This window comes from Odocoileus virginianus, chromosome 22 (genome assembly GCF_023699985.2).
Source record: "Odocoileus virginianus isolate 20LAN1187 ecotype Illinois chromosome 22, Ovbor_1.2, whole genome shotgun sequence".
NCBI lineage: Eukaryota > Metazoa > Chordata > Mammalia > Artiodactyla > Cervidae > Odocoileus > Odocoileus virginianus.
The window spans coordinates 50,278,651-50,291,733 of record NC_069695.1 but is presented as its reverse complement, the minus strand read 5'-3'; the positions used below and the strand labels follow the sequence as shown (position 1 = coordinate 50,291,733).

General features: G+C 40.3%; 1 pseudogene; it reads left to right on the top strand.

The window, feature by feature from the left end:
* The first annotated feature begins 1,007 nt into the window (after nt 1–1,007).
* LOC139030424 (E3 ubiquitin-protein ligase MARCHF9 pseudogene) lies at nt 1,008–2,447 on the top strand (annotated as a pseudogene).
* Nucleotides 2,448–13,083: the final 10,636 nt, after the last annotated feature.

Below are 13,083 nucleotides of genomic sequence, written 5' to 3'. Positions count from 1 at the left end.
TGCATGGGGTCACAGAGAGTCAGACACGACACGACCTAGCTGCTGAACAACAATAGCTGATTTATAATGTTGTGTCCATTTCCGCTGTACAGCAGAGTGAGTCCATTATCCACATACATACTATACATCCACACTCCTTTAGATTCTACTCCCCTGTAAGGCATCACAAAGTATTGAGCAGAGTTCCCTGGGCTAAGTAGGTTCTGATTAAGTATCTATTTTATATATAGCAGCATGTATATTGGAGAAGGCAATGGCACCCCACTCCAGTCCTCTTGCCTGGAAAACCCCATGGATGGAGGAGCCTGGTGGGCTGCAGTCCATGGCGTCGCTAAGAGTTGGACACGACTGAGCGACTTCACTTTCACTTTTCACTTTCATGCATTGAAGAAGGAAATGGCAACCCACTCCAGTGTTCTTGCCTAGAGAATCCCAGGGACGGGGGAGCCTGGTGGGCTGCCGTCTATGGGGTCGCATAGGGTCAGACACGACTGAAGCGACTTAGCAGCAGCAGCAGCAGCGTGTATATGTCAATCCCAGCCTCCCAATTCATCCTGACACCCATTACCTTTTCCCTCTTGGTAACCATAAGCTCCAATGGCTTCTTAATAAAGGTGAAATTGTTGCTTATTTTTTTTTGAAGTATAGTTGCTGTGCACTGCTATTTCAGGTTCTTCTGTATGGCAAAGTGAATCAACCATAATTACATATATATCCCCTCTTTCCTTGGATTTCCTCCCCATTTGGTCACCACAGGGCACTGAGAAGAGTTCCCTGTGCTACACAGTAGGTTTTCATTAGCTATCCATTTTATACATAGTACTGTGTATATGTTAACCCCAAACTCCCAATTCACCCCACCACCACCCTTTGCCCCTTGGTATCCACACATTCGTTCTCTTCATCTGGGTCTCAATTTCTGCTTTGTGAATAAGATCATCTGTATTTCATATGTAAGCACTATTATATGTTATTTGTTGGTCTCTTTCTGATTTTCTTCCCTCTGTATGAGGGACGGCGACGACGACGAAGAGGAGTACTACGGGTCCGAGCCGAGAGCCCGGGGCCTGGCCGGCGACAAGGAGGCGCGGGCCGGACCCCCGCCGCCGCCCGCGCCGCCGCCGCCTCCCCCGGGCGCTCTGGACGCCCTGTCGCTCAGCAGCAGCCTGGACAGCGGGCTCCGAACCCCTCAGTGCCGAATCTGCTTCCAGGGCCCTGAGCAGGGGGAGCTCTTGAGCCCCTGCCGCTGCGACGGCTCCGTGCGGTGCACTCACCAGCCCTGCCTCATCCGCTGGATCAGCAAGAGGGGCTCCTGGAGCTGTGAACTCTGCTACTTCAAGTACCAGGTTCTGGCAATCAGCACCAAGAACCCCTTGCAGTGGCAGGCCATCTCCCTGACGGTCATCGAGAAGGTCCAGATTGCAGCCATAGTTCTGGGCTCACTCTTCCTCGTCGCCAGCATCTCCTGGCTCATCTGGTCCTCACTTAGTCCTTCAGCCAAGTGGCAACGGCAAGATCTGCTCTTTCAGATCTGCTATGGCATGTACGGCTTCATGGATGTCGTCTGCATAGGCCTCATCGTCCATGAAGGCTCCTCCGTCTACCGTATCTTCAAGCGCTGGCAGGCAGTAAACCAGCAGTGGAAGGTCCTGAATTATGACAAGACCAAGGACATAGGAGGAGATGCAGGGGGAGGGACGGCAGGGAAGCCGGGCCCCAGGACCTCACGGACGGGCCCCCCTACTGGGACCACCAGCCGCCCCCCGGCTGCCCAGCGCATGCGGACGCTCTTGCCTCAGCGCTGTGGCTACACAATCCTGCATCTCCTTGGACAGCTGCAGCCACCAGATGCCCGTTCCAGTTCCAGTTCTGGCCGTGAGGTTGTCATGAGGGTCACCACAGTCTGAACTGAACTTCAGGAGTGGGGATGTTGAGTCAGTGCATCGGCCAGAGATACGCTGTCATGGCTGCTGGAGGCACCACCTGGACAAGGTGTTCGGGGCACACGGCCTCCACCAGCGAGGGGCTCCGCGGACAGCTTCACGCTGGAGACATTGTCTGGCCTCTCCTGCCCGCTGGGTAGAGACACCTGGATACATTCCAGTCCCCACTGACAGCCCCTCACACTCATCCTGGGGCAGCCAGTGGGCAAGTGGGGAGAGCATCATTTCTTCCCTAGAGAACCGTCCTTACTTCAGCTCCCAGGGCCTCCAGCCCCCCAGCTCCACTATGGTGACTTGGTGAAGGGGGGCCAATGCCAGAAGAAAGGGGCTGTAGACCCCCCCCATTCCCCACCCCGTGGCCACAGGGCAGCTGGCAATAAGACTGGTGAACATTGACCTCCCGTTCCTGCATGAGGGCGGGGGTACCTCCCTGTGCTCCACCCCCCATTGCGTGGGGGGAAGGGCATAAAGAATCATTTATATGCAAAAAAAAAAAAAACAAAAAAAAAAACACAGTACAACCACAGTATCTGCTCATACTACAGAGAAAAACTAGTTGAAGATCTTAAGCTACTTGAATTTTTCAGATGCGAGACTGAATTCCTATAAAAGGGCCAACAATTTTTAAACTTAGTTAATCAATATCCTTCAACAGAACCAGAAGCCATAACAAATAACTGGCGTTTGTAAGTAGAATTGGTCAAATTACAAGAATGATGGGTAATTTAGATTTTCATCCTCTAGCCTAAGGCTCTTCCCTTCAAAGGGCAGTTGGGGAAACCTTGAACAGATTTTAGGATGAGCTAGTTAAAACTTCTCATTTCCCACTGACAATGATAAATATGTTTTTCAAATATATCTCTGCAAATAGAATTTTGACCACAGATTTGACTTTCCTGGGTTAGAATACTGGAATTGGGTAGCCATTCCTTTCTCCAGGGGATCTTCACGACCAAAGGATTGTGCCCGGGTCTCCTGCATCGCAGGTAGATTCTTTACCATCTGAGCCGCTAGGGAAGCCCTAACACACAAGTCTTTAGTGAAATTCTTTAAAAATGAATAAGGAGCAATTATAAGAAAACATATTAAATAATATTTTCCAGTAAAGATTATGACTACATTAAAACTTAACTCTTAATACATAGGCCTTTAGTGATTTACAAAATTGTTTATGTAGGCACAAAATAGTCAGCTAAAGAAAAGAGCTTCTAATCAAGTAAGTGACTTTTAATTTAATGCAGCTGTACATACAATGAGTGTCCCACATCACTGAGCAGTTAATGCTACCTTTTATCCTTTATCATTTTCTTTATGAGCTAAGGGATTGTTCCTCCAGACTCTTCTAATCCTCATAATACCTGGGCCATTATTACAAATCCTTGCTCTTTGGATAGCATCCAATTTCTTATGAATCTCATGAGTATTAAAGAAATCTTGTTAAATGAAAACAGAGGTATCACATCTTGCCTGGAATTTCATTTGCAATTCAGTAGTTTAAGTGCTAACATAAAGAGAGGGCTCGCTTGAAACTCACATTAGTGTGTTTTTTTCCCTCTATCTGTAGGCATGCCACATTCAATATGTAACAGCCAGGAAAATATTACTTTTGAGTTATTTTCTGGGTCATGGGTAAGACTGAGTAAGGTAGAGGGCAGAAGGAGATGGAGAGATGTAATTCTGAGAGATGGACAAATTTGTAATCAATGCCACAAAAAAGTCTAGGACTTTAAGGATGTTGTTTCTGTTTAGTTGCTCAGTTGGTTCTGCGATTCCATGGACTGTAGCCTGCCAGGCTCCTCTGTCCATGGGATTTCTCAGGCAAGAATACTGGAGTGGGTTGCCATTTCCTTCTCCAGAGAATCTTCCGAACCCAGGGATGGAACCCACATATTCTGCTTTGGCAGATGGCTTCTTCACTGCTGATCCACCAAGGAATGCTAATTTTTAAGGTAAATTTACTTAAAATATATTATCCATTGTAGTCTTCATCTTGGTAGTAACACCTTCCCCTTGGTACCAAAATAGCTTGGAATATTTCTTGCAGAACTTCTTTATTTTTAGTGGTTTATAGAAATTTCTCAACATGATAAAAAAAAAATACTACTTTAGAGTGCAGGTTTGTACTGCTCTGGGTCCAGATACATATCTTGAAATCCTAACACCCAATTTGATGGGTTTTGGAAGAGAAGACTTTGGGAATTAAGACTCCTCATGAGTGTAATTAGTGCCCTTAGAAAGCAGATCCCAGAGGGCTGGCTCATCCCTCCTGCCACGTGAGGACACAGGGAGGAGACAGCTGTCTATAAGCCATGGGGTCACAAACAGACAAGAATGAGCGACTAAGCACAGCACAGCACAAATATAAGCTACCCAGCCTTTGGTACTTTGATATAGTAGTGCTAATGGACTTAGTAAGAAATCAGTACCAAGAGTGACATGCTGCTATAACAAATACCAAACAGATAGAAGTGACTTTGGAACTGGGTCATGGGTAGATGGTGGAAGAGTTTATTGGTGCATATTGACGGCCTACTTTGCCGTCAATAGTCTCCTAAAGGTGATTCTGTTAAGAGTTCAGAAAGAAAAGGGGACAGCTATATATCTTCTAAAGAATACTTGAGTGATTGTAAACAGAATGTTGGTATAAATAAGGAATGTAAAGACCATTCCTTTGAGATTTCAGATAGAAAGGAGGAATGTGCTATTGGAACCAGGAGAAAAGGCAATCCTTGTTATAAAGCATCAGAGAACTTGTCTTAACTGTGTTCATTATCTCGTGTTTTGTGGAAGGCAGAACATGTGAGTGAAGAGATTTCCAGAAAAGTATTGAAGGTTTAACTCCTGATTGCTTATGGTAAAATGTGAGAAGAGAGAAATTACTGAAAGAGGGAATTGTTAAGAAAACAGTAAGCAGACTATAGAAAATTTCAGCCTATCCATATTGCAAAAAATGAGGATATGAAGGGTGTGGCCAGCTGAACATTTGGTTAAGTGGATTTAATGGCTTTCCTGGTGGCTCAGATGGTAAAGAATCTGCCTGCAATGTGGGAGACCTGGGTTGGGTGTCTGGGTTGGGAAGATCCCCTGGAGAAGGGCATGGCAGCCCACCACTGAGTATTCTTCCCTGGAAAATTGCCATGGACAGAGGAGCCTGGGAGGCTATAGTCCATGGGGTCGCAAAGAGTCGGACACGACTGAGCGACTAAGCACAGCGCGGTGCTGTTCACATCATTAGGTCTGGTCTTAACTTGGACCCATTACTTGTCCCTCATTTCCTATTTCTCCTTTTCATGATGGTTATGTCCATCCTTTACCTGTCCCACCACTGTGCTTTAAAGATATTTAACTTGTTTGAGTTCAGAGGTGGAGAGCAAAAGACCTCAGATGAACCACACATTGAGTTTCATGCATATCTGATTTGAATAATATTTAGATGAGGCTTTGGACTTAGTCTTTAGGGCTCTTGGGATCAAATGAATATATTTTGCTCACTGCCTCTGGCAGAATGAGCTATTCAGTCATCTACTCATCCTAAAACCTTTGAAAATTACACCTGGTCAAAAACCCTAAAGTGATATATATTCCATGCATGACACCTGTAGTGAAAAGTCATATCCCATGGAACAATCCATTATTTAAAGTAGATTTGGGGAAGACATCCAGGGTTTTCTATGTTGAATGTCCCAGCCTCAGACCCTGTCTTTCTTCAGAAAATATGGAGGAGAGTGTAATAGACTGGGGTGCATGTCATGTATTCAAGACTTTCAGATTGGACTGTCATGGAATTTGTCATTCAGTGACTGAAGGGCACATTTTATTTTTTTAAATAAAAAATAATTTGAATAAGCAGTATATTTTTCTGAGAAACACAATAATAGGAGAAAGAGTTGGTTTGGGTTGCTGGAAATGGAGACTACAAAGTGTGGCCCTCAAGATTGTACTCCTTGTTGGGGAGATTTTAGAATAGCTGCAATGATGGGGGTGAGAAGGGGTGATAGAGGTCATTACAATGATGGGGGAAAATGGGGTTCAGACAGCCAGGGAACAAGCCTACCGCTTCTCCAGAGTTAACAGGACTAGAAAGCAAACTGGAGGGAACACGACTTTTCCTTCATCTTTCAGGATCCTTCTATTGCCCACAACTTGTGAAAATGCTTAGGAAATCAGCTGGGCAAGAATTAATAGTCTTCAGGATACAAGTACTAGCCTTTCAGAAAGATGAGTTTAGAAGTGTAAGAAAAGAAGTTTAGAGAGTAGCTCAATTTTAATATTGATATGTTTCATTGCAAGCTCTGGGTCAAAGGGAGTGGACAGAGGATCTGAAGGAGAGAATGAGATACATAAATGAACCAAAATCCAAACAATGCACACGCACACACACACTCACACACACACACACATGCACACACAGTCTCACACACACAAACTCACACTCACACACTCTCTCTCACACACACACTCACACTCTCACACACACACACACTCACACACACACTCACACACACACATTCACACACACACACACACACACACACACACACACTCACTGGCTCCCTCCCTCCCTCCCTCCCAGCCCTGGGTTGCAGGAAGGTTACAGAGTAACCACCACCATTACCCTCTCTCCGGGAGCCTGTGCAGGAGGGACTTGAGAAAAGGAAAAGCACCAGACATGTGACATTTTCCTCTGTATCCTGAGTTGTGCTTTAGATGGTCTTAAAGTTGAAGAAGTGAATGTGAGAAAGTCTGCAAAGTATTAATAATAACGAGGAACAGCGTTGAGTCCAGTTGAATAAACCCCTTAACCTTGCTCTGTTAGTGGGGTCATCACTGCTGGCGGGATGTGTATTGGTATCAGCATGTGGAGGCACCATCCGTTTACACAGCATGGCTGAAAGCAGCGGCTTTGAAGGGAGAGGGGCAAAGTTTACAGCTTACTGGTTCTTTGCTATTTAGGCGGTTAAGCTCCTTGAATTTCGTTTTAGCTCTAAAATGGAGGAAATTATGTCTCACTTATAGCACTTGTGTGAGTTTAATTTATGTAATTGATAAGTCCAGATAGAGCATGTTGAACTGACTACATATTTAATAAATCATAGTTTTTATTATTATACATGTTAACTGTTTTTCATACTAAAACAGTATGAAAACATACTAAAACAGTAGTTTTTCATACTAAAAGATCGATGAAGGAACAGGCAAAGGGTAACTGATGTTTAAGTGGTGTGCAGTCATGTCTGTATAGAGCAGGAGTGATAACTAGCAGATATATCGATCAAATGGGTAAAAAACTCAGGTAGTGTAAGTAACTGGGCTCTAATGCTAACAGATTAGATGCTTAATTTAATTAACTAGATGAGAACAATGGATTCACAGAAAAAGTTATTCATTTAATTGGCAGTTTTGATAATATTTGACCAAAAATCACAGTCTTTACTTTTGTGAAGAATAACATCAAAATGACATACCTAATATCTACCATCTCTTTTTTCTCTCATGTATCTAGCCATCCATCTATCTATATACCTATCATATCTATCATATATACCTGTACTACTATTGTACGGTATTATGTGGAGGTTTTCAAATATCTACCATCTCTTTTTTCTCTCATGTATCTAGCCATCCATCTATCTATATACCTATCATATCTATCATATATACCTGTACTACTATTGTACGGTATTATGTGGAGGTTTTCAAGTAAATTTGTATCAGAGCATATATCTGAATAAAAATTCTGTTTACATTGTTCCTTGACAGACCAATATACATAGAAATTATGGCTTCCTCACTTTGGACCTAAACTAAATATTTGTTGAAAAGATAGAAATATGTAATAATACAATATACATTTTTAAAGTAAGGTTTCCACTGGCTTTATTTGAATGGCTTTCTCTACAATTTTTCTTACATCATTCTTTTTAAATAATATAAATTAATAGCCTAGTAGTTTTCACATTATCATCATTGTTATTATAATTACAAAACAAAAGAGACATTAAAAAGAATGAGTTGAGAAGTAGAAATGCCATGTGGTGCAAAATGCCTTTCTACTCTTTTATTCTCAAACATAATCCATTTTGTGTAACATAATCATAATAGATACAAAACTGTCATCCACACTCTCTTCCTTGCTTAGTAATATATTTGTAACCCAAGCATGTGCCATTTTTATTCCTTCATTAAAAGAGCAAGCATTTGTAAATCTTTTAAAAAACCTTTCCCAACTTCATTGAGGTAGAAGTGATACACAGAATATGCACATATTTAATACATACAGTTCGAGGAGCTTTTCCATAAGTGTGTCTTCAGAAAACTATCACCACAGTCAGGGTACTAGACCCATCTGCCATCGCCAGATCTGTTCTCTTGTGTTGCTTTGTTAGTTTTTGTTTGTTTGCTCTGTGTCTGTGTGATAAGAACAGTTTACATGAGACAAATCACAAGGAGATACATTTCATATCAGTGGGGATAACTTTTATTTAAAAAAAATAAAAGTTTTCGTGAGGATGTGGCACTCTTACGCACTACTGATGAGAATTGTAAAATGGAGCAACTCCTATGGAAAAGAGTACGCAGCATCCTCAAAGAAAATCAAGAAGTGACATATGAGCCAAAAGCTCATTAGACATTACTTAGAGGAATTAAGTGATATATAATAATGTAGAGATTCGTCTATTCTATAAGTGGAAAGATTCAGTATTTTAAGATGTTAATTTTCTCCAGTTTACCTAGAGAGCAATGCAACCCTATGGAAATCACAGAAAACATTATTACAGAAACTGAAAAGTGAATTTAGATATGTATAAGGAAAGAGTCGAAACAATTTTGATAAAAGAAAATTAAGTTGACTTCATTAGCTTAATGCAGCCAACTTAATTCAAAATTTGCTCAAAACCTGCAGTAAACAAAGGTATTTGGAATTAGCAAAAGGATAAACTTATAAAAGTAAAAAAGTACATATTCCAAGGTATTTCAATGGGAAATGGTTATTTTATTAATAAACATCTTAAAATTTTTGAAATTCATTAAAAAACTGAATCTTTTACACTTACCACACACTATACACAAAAATAAACACACAATTGATATTAGGCCCAAAGATAAGAGCTAAAAAATATAAAACTTGCAGAAGAACAATGTTTTGATCTTGAATCTAGAACCATCTCTTAAAAGTCAGAGACAAATTATCAGCCCTAGAAGAAGAAGAAAAACCTTTAGAAACATTTATACCCTCACTTATCCAAAATGACTCTAAACAGAAAATATACAAATGGCAAGGAAGAACATAATAAGGTTATCAACATCTTTCCTAACTAGGGATATTCAAACTACAATGAGAAGTCAATGGACACCTATTAGAATGCTTAGAATTTTTTTTTTCCATTTATTTTTATTAGTTGGAGGCTAATTACTTTACATCATTACAGTAGTTTTTGTCATACATTGAAATGAATTAGCCATGGATTTACATGTATTCCCCATCCCGGTCCCCCCTCCCACATCCCTCTCCACCCGATCCCTCTGGGTCTTCCCAGTGCACCAGGCCCGAGCACTTGTCTCATGCACCCAACCTGGGCTGGTGATCTGTTTCACCCTAGATAATATACATGTTTCAATGCTGTTCTCTTGAAACATCCCACCCTCGCCTTCTCCCAGAGTCCACAAGTCTGTTCTATACATCTGAGTCTCTTTTTCTGTTTTGCATATAGGGTTATCGTTACCATCTTTCTAAATTCCATATATATGTGTTAGTATACTGTAATGGTCTTTATCTTTCTGGCTTACTTCGCTCTGTATAATGGGCTCCAGTTTCATCCATCTCATTAGAACTGATTCAAATGAATTCTTTTTAATGGCTGAGTAATATTCCATGGTGTATATGTACCACAGCTTCCTCATCCATTCGTCTGCTGATGGGCATCTGGGTTGCTTCCATGTCCTGGCTATTATAAACAGTGCTGTGATGAACATTGGGGTGCACGTGTCTCTTTCAGATCTGGTTTCCTTGGTGTGTATGCCCAGAAGTAGGATTGCTGGGTCATACGGCAGTTCTGTTTCCAGCTTTTTAAGAAATCTCCACACTGTTTTCCATAGTGGCTGTACTAATTTGCATTCCCACCAACAGTGTAAGAGGGTTCCCTTTTCTCCACACCCTCTCCAGCATTTATTGCTTGTAGACTTTTGGATAGCAGCCATCCTGACTGGCGTATAATGGTACCTCATTGTGGTTTTGATTTGCATTTCTCTGATAATGAGTGATGTTGAGCATCTTTTCATGTGTTTGTTAGCCATCTGTATATCTTCCTTGGAGAAATGTTTGTTTAGTTCTTTGGCCCATTTTTTGATTGGGTCATTTATTTTTCTGGAGTTGAGCTGGAGGAGTTGCTTGTATATGTTTGAGATTAATCCTTTGTCTGTTGCTTCGTTTGCTATTATTTTCTCCCAATCTGAGGGCTGTCTTTTCACCTTGCTTATAGTTTCCTTTGTTGTGCAAAAGCTTTTACGTTTCATTAGGTCCCATTTGTTTATTTTTGCTTTTGTTTCTAAAATTCTGGGATGTGGGTCATAGAGGATCCTGCTGTGATTTATGTCGGAGAGTGTTTTGCCTATGTTCTCCTCTAGGAGTTTGATAGTTTCTGGTCTTACATTTATATCTTTAATCCATTTTGAGTTTATTTTTGTGTATGGTGTTAGAAAGTGTTCTAGTTTCATTCTTTTACAGGTGGTTGACCAGTTTTCCCAGCACCACTTGTTAAAGAGGTTATCTTTTTTCCATTGTATATCCTTGCGTCCTTTGTCGAAGATAAGGTGACCATAGGTTCGTGGATTTATCTCTGGGCTTTCTATTCTGTTCCATTGATCTATATTTCTGTCTTTGTGCCAGTACCATACTGTCTTGATGACTGTGGCTTTGTAGTATAGTCTGAAGTCAGGCAGGTTGATTCCTCCAGTTCCATTCTTCTTTCTCAAGATTACTTTGGCTATTCGAGGTTTTTTGTATTTCCATACAAATTGTGAAATTATTTGTTCTAGTTCTGTGAAAAATACCGTTGGTAGTTTGATAGGGATTGCATTGAATCTATAGATTGCTTTGGGTAGTATAGCCATTTTGACAATATTGATTCTTCCAATCCATGAACACGGTATATTTCTCCATATGTTTGTGTCCTCTTTGATTTCTTTCATCAGTGTTTTATAGTTTTCTATGTATAGGTCTTTTGTTTCTTTAGGTAGATATACTCCTAAGTATTTTATTCTTTTTGTTGCAATGGTGAATGGTATTGTTTCCTTAATTTCTCTTTCTGTTTTCTCATTGTTAGTGTATAGGAATGCAAGAGATTTCTGTGTGTTAATTTTATATCCTGCAACTTTACTGTATTCATTGATTAGCTCTAGTAATTTTCTGGTGGAGTCTTTAGGGTTTTCTATGTAGAGGATCATGTCATCCGCAAACAGAGAGAGTTTCACTTCTTCTTTTCCTATCTGGATTCCTTTTACTTCTTTTTCTGCCCTGATTGCTGTGGCCAAAACTTCCAAAACTTTGTTGAATAGTAGTGGTGAGAGTGGGCACCCTTGTCTTATTCCTGATTTCAGGGGAAATGCTTTCAATTTTTTACCATTGAGGGTGATGCTTGCTGTGGGTTTGTCATATATAGCTTTTATTATGTTGAGGTATGTTCCTTCTATTCCTGCTTTCTGGAGAGTTTTAATCATAAATGGATGTTGAATTTTGTCAAAGGCTTTTTCTGCATCTATTGAGATAATCATATGGTTTTTATCTTTCAATTTGTTAATGTGGTGTATTACATTGATTGACTTGCAGATATTAAAGAATCCTTGCATTCTTGAGATAAAGCCCACTTGGTCATGATGTATGATTTTTTTAATATGTTGTTGGATTCTGTTTGCTAGAATTTTGTTAAGGATTTTTGCATCTATGTTCATCAGTGATATTGGCCTGTAGTTTTCTTTTTTTGTTACAATTTTGTCTGGTTTTGGAATTAGGGTGATGGTGGCCTCATAGATAGAGTTTGGAAGTTTACCTTCTTCTGCAATTTTCTGGAAGAGTTTGAGTAAGATAGGTGTTAGCTCTTCTCTAAATTTTTGGTAGAATTCAGTTGTGAAGCCATCTGGTCCTGGGCTTTTGTTTGCTGGAAGATTTCTGATTACAGTTTCAATTTCCTTTCTTGTGATGGGTTTGTTAAGATGTTCTATTTCTTCCTGGTTCAGTTTTGGAAAGTTATACTTCTCTAAGAACTTGTCCATTTCTTCCAAGTTGTCCATTTTATTGGCATAGAGCTGCTGGTAGTAGTCTCTTATGATCCTTTGTATTTCAGTGCTGTCTGTTGTGATCTCTCCATTTTCATTTCTAATTTTGTTAATTTGGTTCTTCTCCCTTTGTTTCTTAATGAGTCTTGCTAATGGTTTGTCAATTTTGTTTATTTTTTCAAAAAACCAGCTTTTAGCTTTGTTAATTTTTGCTATGATCTCTTTAGTTTCTTTTGCATTTATTTCTGCCCTAATTTTTAAGATTTCTTTCCTTCTACTAACCCTGGGGTTCTTCATTTCTTCCTTCTCTAGTTGCTTTAGGTGTAGAGTTAGGTTATTTATTTGACTTTTTTCTTGTTTCTTGAGGTAGGCCTGTAATGCTATGAATCGTCCCCTTAGCACTGCTTTTACAGTGTCCCATAGGTTTTGGGTTGTTGTGTTTTCATTTTCATTCATTTCTATGCATATTTTGATTTCTTTTTTGATTTCTTCTATGATTTGTTGGTTATTCAGAAGCGTGTTGTTTAGCCTCCATATGTTTGAATTTTTAATAATTTTTTTCCTGTAATTGAGATCTAATCTTACTGCACTGTGGTCAGAAAAGATGACTGGAATGATTTCAATCTTTTTGGATTTACCAAGACTAGATTTATGGCCCAGGATGTGATCTATTCTGGAGAAGGTTCCGTGTGCACTTGAGAAAAAGGTGAAGTTGATTGTTTTGGGGTGAAACGTCCTATAGATGTCAATTAGGTCTAGCTGGTCCATTGTGTCCTTTAAAGTTTGTGTTTCCTTGTTCATTTTCTGTTTAGTTGATCTATCCATAGTTGTGAGTGGGGTATTAAAGTCTCCTACTATTATTGTGTTA